Genomic DNA, 11,508 nt, shown 5'->3' with positions numbered 1-11,508 from the left:
CAAGTCAAACCTTGAATTTTTTTTTCATACTTATTATAGCCAAGGAGGTGCTAGCCTAATACAATGGGCAAAGGAGTGTCATCACAATACAATAGACCAGACAGAGTTAGTACAATGCTGGGCAATAAGGGATCTCACTATAATGAGTTGGAGAAGCAGTGTCTGCAGCATAAGAAGCATGCTTCAGAAAAGAGAAAAAAATGTGTTTGGTTTGTTACTGGTCATTTTATAGCTGCAATTGTAACCCAATGCAATGACCTCTAGACGCTTAAGAGTCTTTAAAAAGTAGAATGATCATTTCAAAGGTTCACAGGCCAAAAGAAACCATTATGGTACCTAACTGGGGGCTTCAGTAACACAGGCGTATAGATTTCTGCACAATGTTGCCTCTATCTGACTTGATAATTCAGAGTTACATCAGTGGTGTTAGGCTGAGGCTCAGTTTGGCCCTCTTTATTGCACACATTGATGCACTGTGAGAGATACAGAAGTATTAGAGGATGAGATGAGAGTGTTTTCTCCTGACTTCCATTTGATTACATTTGACAAAAATTTGCATAAATTAAGTCAGAAATCTCTTATTTTCCTGTACTTTTTTGGTATCAGTTTCCAATATCTGTATTATATTTTTGGCCCTTAAATGACTTTATTCCATTTATACTCACTTCCCAGCTCATGTTCAAATTTCAAGGTGCACTAGCTCTGGCACCAGGACAATCCTACAGCAAGTATTGAAGGGTGTTTGGATAGAAGAACATTCTCACTCACCACTTCATTCTAAAGCACAACACAGGCAAAGGATGCTCAGAACAAATCCATACAATATGCTGTATGTAAATCTCCACAGGTTTTCAGCAAACTACACTCTGCAAATTTATGTGACCTACTTTTTCAGATTGCTTGGTGCATAATAGCATCCTTGCTGTCAATCACAAGGCAACTGCAAGTGTAATATATGCCCTTGATGTGGAAAGAAGAGAATGAGGCATAACTTGAATAAAACTTGGGCAAGGTCTAGAAGAAAATGACGTAGGTATGAATTCAAATTTACAGCACAACAGTACAAATGCTTGGTGGGAGAAAAAGTGCTGCTCATTCACTGGAGACCAGAATGAAATCTATGGGGTAGAATGGAGTAATTGTAGTACACAGAGACAGTTTGGATCACTTGGATATGCATATGACAGACATCTGAAAGTCCAAGCAGCATCTTTCCTGATTACCCAGAAGCTCTAATGCAAAGCTTCATAAAAAAAAGAGTGACAATACAAAATCATAGAATAAGCTGAGTTGGAAGAAACCCTCAAGGATAATTGAGTCCAGCTTCTGGCCCTGCACAGCACCAGTCTCAAGAGTAACCCCACGTGCCTGAGAACATTGTCCAAAAGCTTCTTGAACTCTGTCAGGCTGGTGCTGTGATCATTTACCTGGGGAGCCTGTTCCATTGTCCAACCTTCCTCTGGGTGAAGAATCTTTTCCTGATATCCAGTCTAAATTTTTCTGATGCAGATTTCAAGGGAGAAGGCAAGCAAAATATGTTGGAGTTACTTGGTGCAGTACAGTTTAAGGAGGAGTGAATTTCTAGACCTAATTTTTTAAACATTTTTAATAGTTTAGTACTAATGAAAAATGACATTCTTATTTAACACAGAAAAGCTGTAGTGGTATATAAGCTTTAATTCAAAGATGGCAAAACACAGCCAAACTGTAAACATCACTAGAACACTTTTGAATTCAGTAAGACCCAATTTACAGCTACTAAGAAAAAGAAACTATGAAATATTTCTGAGTTCCAATTGCTAAATGGCCTTCAGGAGTCAGAAAACTTGGTTTTGTGGTTCAGGCAGTAGATAAAGCCTGAGGAGAACTGGTTTCAATTTATGGATCCGTGTTGGTCTTGGAGCAAATCACACTTAATACAAAATGTGGATAGTATGTCATGCCTGTTGGACTATAAACGTTTTAAGGCAGGGAAAATCTCTCACTAGGTGAAGACTCAGCATCTACCTCAAAGAAATATCTATCTTGACTGAGAGGATGAGGTACTCCTATATTAGAAATACTGATCAATAACAAAAACAAATATTGCTGTCTTTTCCCGACCTCCCCTGGTTGCTGAAGCTTATCTCAGATGTGAGATTGGGTACACAGATTTTCTTCTGCACTTAGCTTTGTTGGGGGCAGACAGTTCCTGCTTGCTGATAAAGATCAAGAAGGCTAGCAATGAAGAAAATGAACCAGAGTTGTGAGGGAAAACAGAAAGAACGAGGACCTGATGGAGGAAAATATTCTGGTCTGCAGATGGTGAAGGACTTATCCCAAGTGCTTTCCGCTTCACCATCTGGCACTAGCTAGAACAGAAAGTTCTCAAAGAATTAGAAAAGGTTGCTTTCACCTCAAAAATAACCCAAATATAGGGCTAATGACTAAGGGGGGTTAAAAAAAAGGTTACGTAGCCAAGTATCCAGAGTTGGATACTTGGCCACGTAACCTTTTACGGGGGAAAGCGGGGGAAAGTATAAGCAAGTGAGGATGAGAGCTCTAAACCTAGTTTTTTTTCTTAGCCAACAGTCAGGGCAAAAAATAACCTTTGCTCTGAGTTCTCTTCACCTTGTTATTGTGTTTGATGCTTCATGCAGTCCTCACCATTCTACTTCTCTCATCCTTTCCTTTCAAAAATCCCTGCATCTGCAATATCACTGTGACTTGCTTCTAGGACATAACCTGGCATGTGAGATGAGGGCTAATGGTTTCAGTAGATATATATACTTTTTGTTCTCAAGGGAGATGGTATAGGTTAGAAAATGAACTGCCCCCTTTCTATCAGTGTTATATTCTTGCTTCTCTAAGGGACATTTGGGGTATAATGTGGTGGGAAGACATGCTACAGATGGATTAAACATGGTGAGAAGTTGGTTTTATCTGCCTCAAATTAGACATGGAGACAGAAAGGACAGCAGTTTCTGGACATTAGGAGGAAAGTTTGTTTGGCAGGATTTTTGAAACTCGGTCACATATTTTTTGTTTAACAGCTTACAAGATAGTGTATTATAAGACTGAGTGAGTGTTTATGATCTGTGTTGGAAAAGGACTATGGGATGTAAGTTGCTGGTGAATGGTTTCAGCTCATGTCTGAAAGGCTGGCAAGGATGCAGGAGGCACTGTTTAGGGCCCTGAACCCTGGAGAAATGGATGCTGAGCCACATCTGCTCCATGGCTCCTCCTGGGGAGGAACAGCAGTTGCTACCATTCCATGGGGGAATTTCAGCACACAGTGATTACTTCACTCTGCTGTTTTTGGAGGAGGATAGCAACTTCCTTCAGTTTATACCTACACTTGCATTTATTGCTAAAGGAATCTAGCTTCCCATTAAGTGCCTCTGAACTCAAATGGCTCCAATTTGAGCCTTTGTTTTTGTGAAAGCATGTAAGGAAAGACTTATACTACCAAAGAGAGCTCTGCTTCTTATTCTTTAAAGGCTTTGCCAAATGTTCTTATTTAATAACAGTTATCTTTATGTAGTAGCTATATCTTTTCATAAGCTAATAGTTGTAAAGCACTGTCTACTTTGCTTAATGATACTACTTTCCCAATATAAAACAGGTCTAATGGATGTCAAATGTGAAAGCAATATTCCTGCAATTTATCACTTAAGCCTTCTTTCACTCTTTTTGGGGTGAATTGTTGTATTTTAAAAAGGAAATTGATTGCTTTGAGTGAATGCTTTTGTTCTTCTACATTAACAATTCATGAATGAAGCCAATAGCTGCAACACAATCTTCAGTTCCTTGTCCCACCAATAACCTCAGCTGTATCCTGGAGGGTAAACTCACAGTGCATCAATCAGCTGTCTCCGTGGTCTGTAGCACAGCCATGTGAACTGTGGCTTACACTATGTTCTCGTTTGCTCCCTTGACTTTTGGCAGTAGGGAACTCCACAAAAATGAATTAACTGCTACAAAGTTTTCTAGTGTGCTGTACTTTGTGATTGGAAAGTTATGTTACTAGGAGGAATATAGACATTTACTCTGAAGTTCAGAACCAAATGCCAATGGTCAAATGATCCTGTGCACCTTTCTTCTCTGCCCTGCTCTTTTCACTATCTTTGTTAAGAATTGGGCCAGTCCAGTTAAAAAGATTCTGGGAGATTAAAGAGGTTACTGTTAGGGAACATTTTTGACTACTTTTTTTTTTTTTTTTAATAACACAATGACAGAAAAATAACCCCAAACCAGCCCTATAAAAATGAGCTGGGAAAGGCAAAGAGGGTAGCAGTTTAAGAACACATTAAGATTGCACCTGCGAATGAGTTCATTCAGTTCTTTCCATGAGCAAACCCTGTGCTTCTATTCCCAAATGAGAAATATACATCCAGGGCTGGTCAGGCAGACATCCAAATGCCCAGACTCAGTGTAGCTGTGTGCCCACAAAACTCATATGGAGAAAATGGAAGCTGTGAATGTGGACTTCAGCCTGACTTGCAAAGCTGGAGCTCTTGTGCAGGAAAACTCATCAAAGTCTGCTGCCCTGGCTGGCCTTCAGTCACTAATAACACTTCTCTCGTGTGCCACTCTCCTCACTGCTGCTGACTCCTCCCTTGAAAGACACCTGCTCTTAAGCACATTTTCCTCCTCTACTCCTCCTTATTTTGGCTCAGAGTCTCCACATAACCATGGGTATGCACGTGCCTTTTGCTGCTTTAGTTCCTCTCCAGCCAAATTTGTCTCTATGCAGCAACCTGTACCCACACACAGCTCTGCACACCCCAGGTCAGACAAGAGCAGGTTTCACCCAGGAGTAACACCTTGGGCTCCCTGGACATGCTTATTTCCATCTCCGTTTCATCATGGTACTTGGTGTGGCTGGTTATAACAATTTGCACAACAACAAAAAACCCACTGCTGGTTTACAAAAAAACAAGCAAGCAACCAAACTTTATTGTAAAAAACCATCTTTTGTTACCAAAACATAATAAAACCTAGCAAACAGTTACTTTATCTCCTTGGCAAAACAATAAATTAAAATGCAAATAAGTAGATTCCCCTTTGTCATTGAAACTATATTTAAGAGAAGCTCCTCTGGCCTAGTTCCTTCAGCATTTGACATTAGTGAGATAGGGGACACAGAAAAGATTATTTGTTTGCAGATTGCAAGATAACAAGTAGTACATCTGAAAATGTAAACCTGAGATAACTCTTCTTACAGATGATCCTGGGAGAAGATGAACAAGTACAAGAAAAAAAAAAAAAAAGAGGCAGAGAAATGAAAGACAGACCTGCTGTAGGTAGTATGAATAAAGACCTAAGAAAAGACCAGTGAACTTAATTCATTTTTCTGATTCAACATTTAAATTTCTTGAAAGTCCCCATGAAATCTGATGTCCACCTGCACCTAATTTTTTCCCCTATAATTATCCACATCTGAAACAAATATTACCTGGGATTAAATAAAAATGTTTATTTTAGCTGATATTTTTTAAACTCTGATTTGATGTATTCTCAGAGAATTTAGAAAATAAAGTACTTGAAAATAAAGGGATTGACTCAGAGATCACTGCTAAAATAGAAGAGAAGAACAATGATGGGACCTTGCACAAAATGGAGCAGAAACAAAATCTGAGTTGTGGAAAACACAGGCTTAGATTTCACCTCTACCAAAGCTGCAGTGCAGACAGGAATCAATCTTTTCTTTCCTATGCTCATGCCATTTTTTTCAGACAAACATTCAATAGGAATTTATTTACGTGTTCAATATTCAACATGATATAAAATTATATCTATAGACCCAAGTTGCAATTGGGGTTCCACTCACACCAGGAAGAATTAACGAGATGACCTCATGTGGTGGAGACAGAAGATCTGCATTCTGTTCATAAGCTGTGGCAACACACATAAAGGCTAAAGTTTTCTTATTTGTCCAAAACAATCAGTGGAAATTTGGATCAGAAATTCCAAGTTCTGGTACAGTGATTTTTCTGAAAAATGTTCCACAAGACACACTATAAAGACTCTCTCTGATGTCCCTCCACCTCTTTGCTCCCTGACCTGTGCTGAGACTCCAGGAAAGCTCTGACCAGATAACCTTGATCGACAAAACATTTTACAAAGACAAGGGCAAGGTAAACTTCCCTGCACTAGTCTGCAGTGTCATAAATGTTTGCAGAATTGACTGTTCCCTCCAGAGGCAGCCCCATGCTTCACTGTCCCTGCTGCATACAAATGGAGTCACTGCACAGCACAACCAAGTGCATATGCTGTGGTGTGACCTTCTGTTTGGTGACATCCATCAGTGAATTGCTCTGTGCTAGTGGCTGTCTGAACATCAGCTGGGACATGAATTTCTCCTCTGATTTCACTAAAACCCAATCAATAAGGGCACATAGCTTTAGTGTTCTCATATACCTGCTCTGTGAGTAAAGTAAATGAAATATTTGCACAGACTTTTGTGATTCTTTTTAAAGGGCCTGACCAGAAATTGGAACATGTCAGGAGCTCTGAGGAGGGGACTACAGACAAGCAGCATTGTATGCACAGGAACTGCAAAGTCCTCTCTTCTAGGTGGAGCTAAAGGAAAATCAACCCAAATATCAATAAACACTTATAAAAAATCCTGAAAAATTAATTTAGCATAAGTTAGTATTGCTAACTCTCTGATGCTGGACCCTTGTGAGCGGGTAATCCTGATGCAACTAAAAAGCATTATAGATAACTGCTCAAATGCAAGCACATATCCCAGCTATATCTACATTTGCATAGAAATTTGTAAAATAAAGTTCTCCTGACATGAAAATTGTAAGGACATTATGGGGGATTTTTTTTCTGGTAAAAAAACCCCCAAATATTAACCAACACAATTATTTTGTAATTATGGAAAGATTAGGTAGGAAGTGGAAACAACGGCTCACTCGGTATTCTAATAAGAAAACTGGGCAAAACCAACAAAAGTGCAAATAGCAGTTTCAGAGCAAAAGGAGATTCCTTTGTACTGAGTGTGTCACTAAGCACAACATGCCCCAGCTATTGAAAAATATCCATGACTAATTGGAAATCTTCTGAAACAAATTGCTACTAAGGCTCATACAGAGCTATCCCACTTGGACCAAAAAAGACTCAGTGCCCCTGGTGGCAACACCGAGAAAATATAAATACTTGTTATTTTCTGAAGTTCATTCTTAGGTATTGTCTTTTGGTTGCAGACAGTACGTGTGGCTCTGTGAGTAAGAACAGCAGAGCCAGTGTGAGACAAGGGGGTTATTATTCCTAAATGTTATGTTATTGTTCTTAAAACATTCTTCTGCTGAGAAACAGAGCAGCAAGATAAAAACAATGGTATTATACTCAAGAGAAAAAAAACAATGGCTTTGGAAAAAAACAACTCTGGGAAATGGAGAGGAGGTTTTGCAAAGAGCTCTTGTTTTGCTTTTCAAGGCTTTACATGGGACTGAGCACACATAATGGCTAAGAGCAGAGACCAGAGCATTTAAATGAGCTTTTCAGAAGTTTGCTTAATAGATACATGTTTTACATCGGGGACAGATGATAACAACTTTCCTTGCTCTGAGTTTTTGATTCTGATAAAGGTGTGGGAAAAAGATAAACATATCTGCTCAAGTTTATCACTGTTCTAGTGAGAGAAAGAAATTTGATTAAAATTGTAATTTACTTTATAGCTACAGAAGTTATATGCTAGTCTTTGGTGCTCAATAAGTGTTTGTTATGTCATCTTAAGCATTAAAACTGATAGATGCTCTGTCTTAAAATCCTTCACCTTTTTACCAGTCCTCTTAATTTTTATTCTTATTCCCTAACCCCTTTTCCAGCTGTCCACAATTATAAAAGTAAATGATTTCAATATGATGCAAAAGAGTAAACAAACCCTTACCCTGCAATTGTTCTAGGCACTGTGAAAGAACAAATAATCATTTTGACAGGTAGACAGGAGACAGGTCAAAGTGATCTGCAGAAAGTCTGCCTTCAAGAAGGGGCAGCAATGCAAAGCTTCTTTCCTTTTCTTCTATCTTTGTTTTCTTTCCTTCCCCTCACTCCTAAATTTCAGGGTGACCCAACAGCATTCATAGATACTGAGCTAAAATAGTGACTTTGTTCACAGCAAACCATAAGGCAGATACTGCAGAAATACATGATCTTTTCTGCATTTTTAAAGTAGTAGTATGAGATCCCTTTGTTTTTGCATAATGTTATAGAGCTATTTTCTCAACCTATTACAATAAAATACACACTGAACATTAACTACTTAGAGATATGGTAGTGAGATACTTTCTTTCAAGAGGAAAAGTTTGGACACAGAAATGGGAAAGGTACAGCTCAGCAACTTTTTCTTTCTATTTCTCACTGCTGGAAGAAGACATCCCACCCAGTTAAAACAAGACGAGTTTGAAATAATGACTTGGAACCCTAAATTATGGACTTTCAAAAAATTACGCAAATTCTGCAAAATATTTCTGGAGACACCTATACATATTACACATATATCTTTATGTGAGTAGTACACTTAAAAATTATTTTTAAGGACCTCCTGTGTCTTTTTCTGAAAATTCATTCATGTTCTCAAGACTTGGCCATCCCCCAGGCTGTGAAGATTAGATTTTTCTCCCCCTAATGGCAGCTAGCACCAATCATCACTTTCCAGCAGCTGCTCTGGTGGTATGTGGACAGCCTTACCGTGCTGTGGGGACAAAGGGCAGTTGGGACACCTGCTCTGGCACTCGTGGCCTGCTGTGACCCACGGGATGCAGCTGGAGCTGGTCCTGGCCGCAGTGTCCTGGAAGCAGGGGGGGGAGCTGGAGGTCCTGCTGGCCCTTGGGCAGGGCTGCCTCGTGGGTGTGGAGGTGCCAGGGTGCAGTGGTGGCCCAGTGCTGGTGACAGGCCTGGACTGCTCCCGCCTGTGCAGGGAGGTGGCTCCAGGAGGCACCACCAGCCCACACCAGAGCCCTTTGTATTCTGGTAGCTCTCAGCTACACATTTGCTTGTGTTATTACTTCTCATGCTGGCAGGCTTAAACCACCAAGGGTAATCCTGGGACAAGCTACAATTACAACTTCTTTCTGTTGTGGAGACATGACCTTTGACTGTTTGATTGCAGCTGGCTTTGGATCAGGGCCTGCAGCCAAAGCTGTGTCGCTAGCATAACATGCAACACTCTCTGCAGAGCCCCTAAGTATAAGCCATCACCTCTCTGATCTAAAATACACATAACTGCAATGAGCTGTGAGATCCTCCAGCATTTCACAGCATATACAAGAGATTTATTAACAAAGATTTTCTGTTTCCAGATAGAGAATTATACAGAAAGCCAAATTTTTAGCTTTTGTGAAAAAATGAAGCCCAGATTGTGAAGAAGGGGTGAATTCTGGTGGGCATGTGTGTCCCCATGGAAAAGGGGACACACCTTTTGCATGTACCACTTGGTAGTTCCATGAAAAAAGATCTTCAAAGGAGCCAGAAAAACCTGACAAAATCATTGTAGCTTTACAGTCCGGTTTAGGTTAAAACACAACTACCAAAAAAAATTTGGATCATACCTTTTACATACACAGTGATGGTAAATTCTTATTAGTAATCCATACACAACAGAATTATACTTCTGAGTTCATGAAAGAACTGTGGTTAAGGCTAGCACGGCAGTCAGACAGCTACAAGGGTGATCCTTTGTAGCATCCCAGCTTTAGGCACAAGACAGAGCTGTCTGGATCAGGGGGACTCTGCCTGCAGCTCCTCTATGCTGTGCAAGCTGGGACCAGCCTACGCTGACTCTGACAGCAAAGCTGGCCTGTGAGAGGAGCACTGCAGCTACCAGTGCTCTGAATATCACTGAAGCTTCCAGCATCAAAAAACAACACTAAAAAACTCTCACAAAAGCAACTGCCCTGTCAACCTCTACATAATCCAGTTTATCTGTCACACATGCTTTGTAAAAGCATCAGCCTATTAAATTCAACTGAGTCGACTTCAAACTTGCTAAAAAGGGAACAGGACACCATGGATATATTTTGGTCAGGCACAGTACAATATTTATGGCCTTTCTTCCCCACTACAGTTATGCTGCAGATGCATTTTATGTGAGTAGATCTTGTTAGACAAGCAAGCCTTTCCACAGCATTACAAACAATCAAGCTGGCCTTGATTGGGCAGCTTGTTTAAACATCAGGTTAAATCCTTTTATCCTTTTTAAAGTGAAGTGCCTTATAGAGGTTTTGCAGCAGTGCTCTTAATGACTTAAAAAAAAAAAAAAAAAAAAAAAAAAAAAAAAAAAAAAAAAAAAAAAAAAAAAAAAAAAAAAAAAAGACCGCCCACATTTCAAAAAACAGAATAAGGTCAGCTCACATTTTCTTTCAGCTAACTACTCCAACAAACCTATCCCTAACTGTTTTTTCAAATACGTGAATTCTACGTGGAATCGAAGGGAATATATGTATTTTTCATCCTCCCCAGCCAAGCATCCTGCCTGTGTTACCCCACCTCCCTGAACCTTCTCCCCGGTCTGGGTTCCCCGCGGTTCCAGCCGCGGCGGTCCCGGCAGGTGGCACTCGGGCTCCGCGCCTCGGGCCGCGGCTGCGGGCGCGCTGCACTGCGCGGCACGGCGCGGAGAGGAGCGGAGAGGAGAGGAGCGGCGCCTTCTGGCCTGGGGATCGAGAAGGGAATATATATATATATATACACACACACACACATATATATATGTGTGTGTTTGTGTGTGTATGTATATATGTATATATATGTATATATATATATACGTGTGTGTATATATATATATGTATATGTATGCATACTATAACTCCTACTAGTGTTAATGGGAATTACGTGTGTAAATCCCCAAATTCCAGCCTACAAAGATGAGAGTGTCCCTGTAAGGGTCTGAATTATGCACTTGAATTAAACCTGACTGTTGGGAAACTCATAATGCTGTGGCTCTTATTATAAATTTATACTTAGCGGGACTAAGTTTCACCTGAAACAACAGAGCCTGAAGTGTTATTTGTTCCAGCGCATTATTTTGTTAGATGTGATAATCAGCTCACAGCAGGACTGTGAGAGGCTACTCAGCTTGTTGACAATTCTGGGTCTCACCCAGCTTCAAGCAGCTTCTGAAGCAGCTCTGCAGGCTGCAGAGGGGGATCCCAAACCTGGCTCCTCAGTGAGACATGGCCTGGGCACTGCTGACTGTCCACAGTCCCTCCCCAGGACATCTCTTTCCCGGGTGCAGTTACCTGCTCTGTTCTGTGTGCACTCCCACTCCAAAGCAAGGACTACAGGTGAGACTCAGCAGAGCTGCTGCTGTTTCCAGCCCCTTGTATTTTGTCAGGTGGATGAGATTTTTTTTCTTATGAGCTAAGTGCCTAAAAAAAGCAGTCTGAGATGGGGGAAGAACTTCAAATCAGTTCTCCTTGATTTACTGGGCTACTTTGTAGATTATTTCAGGAATTATGTGACCTAAGGGTATGACTTCCATTGGCATTATGTTTGAATTAGGAAGGTGCCTTTCACAGG

The sequence above is a fragment of the Passer montanus genome, unplaced genomic scaffold, assembly GCF_014805655.1.
Source record: "Passer montanus isolate IOZ18808 unplaced genomic scaffold, ASM1480565v1 scaffold25, whole genome shotgun sequence".
In the NCBI taxonomy this organism is placed as follows: Eukaryota; Metazoa; Chordata; class Aves; order Passeriformes; family Passeridae; genus Passer; species Passer montanus.
The sequence above is the reverse complement of the archived record's forward strand: the minus strand, read 5'-3'. Positions refer to the sequence as shown.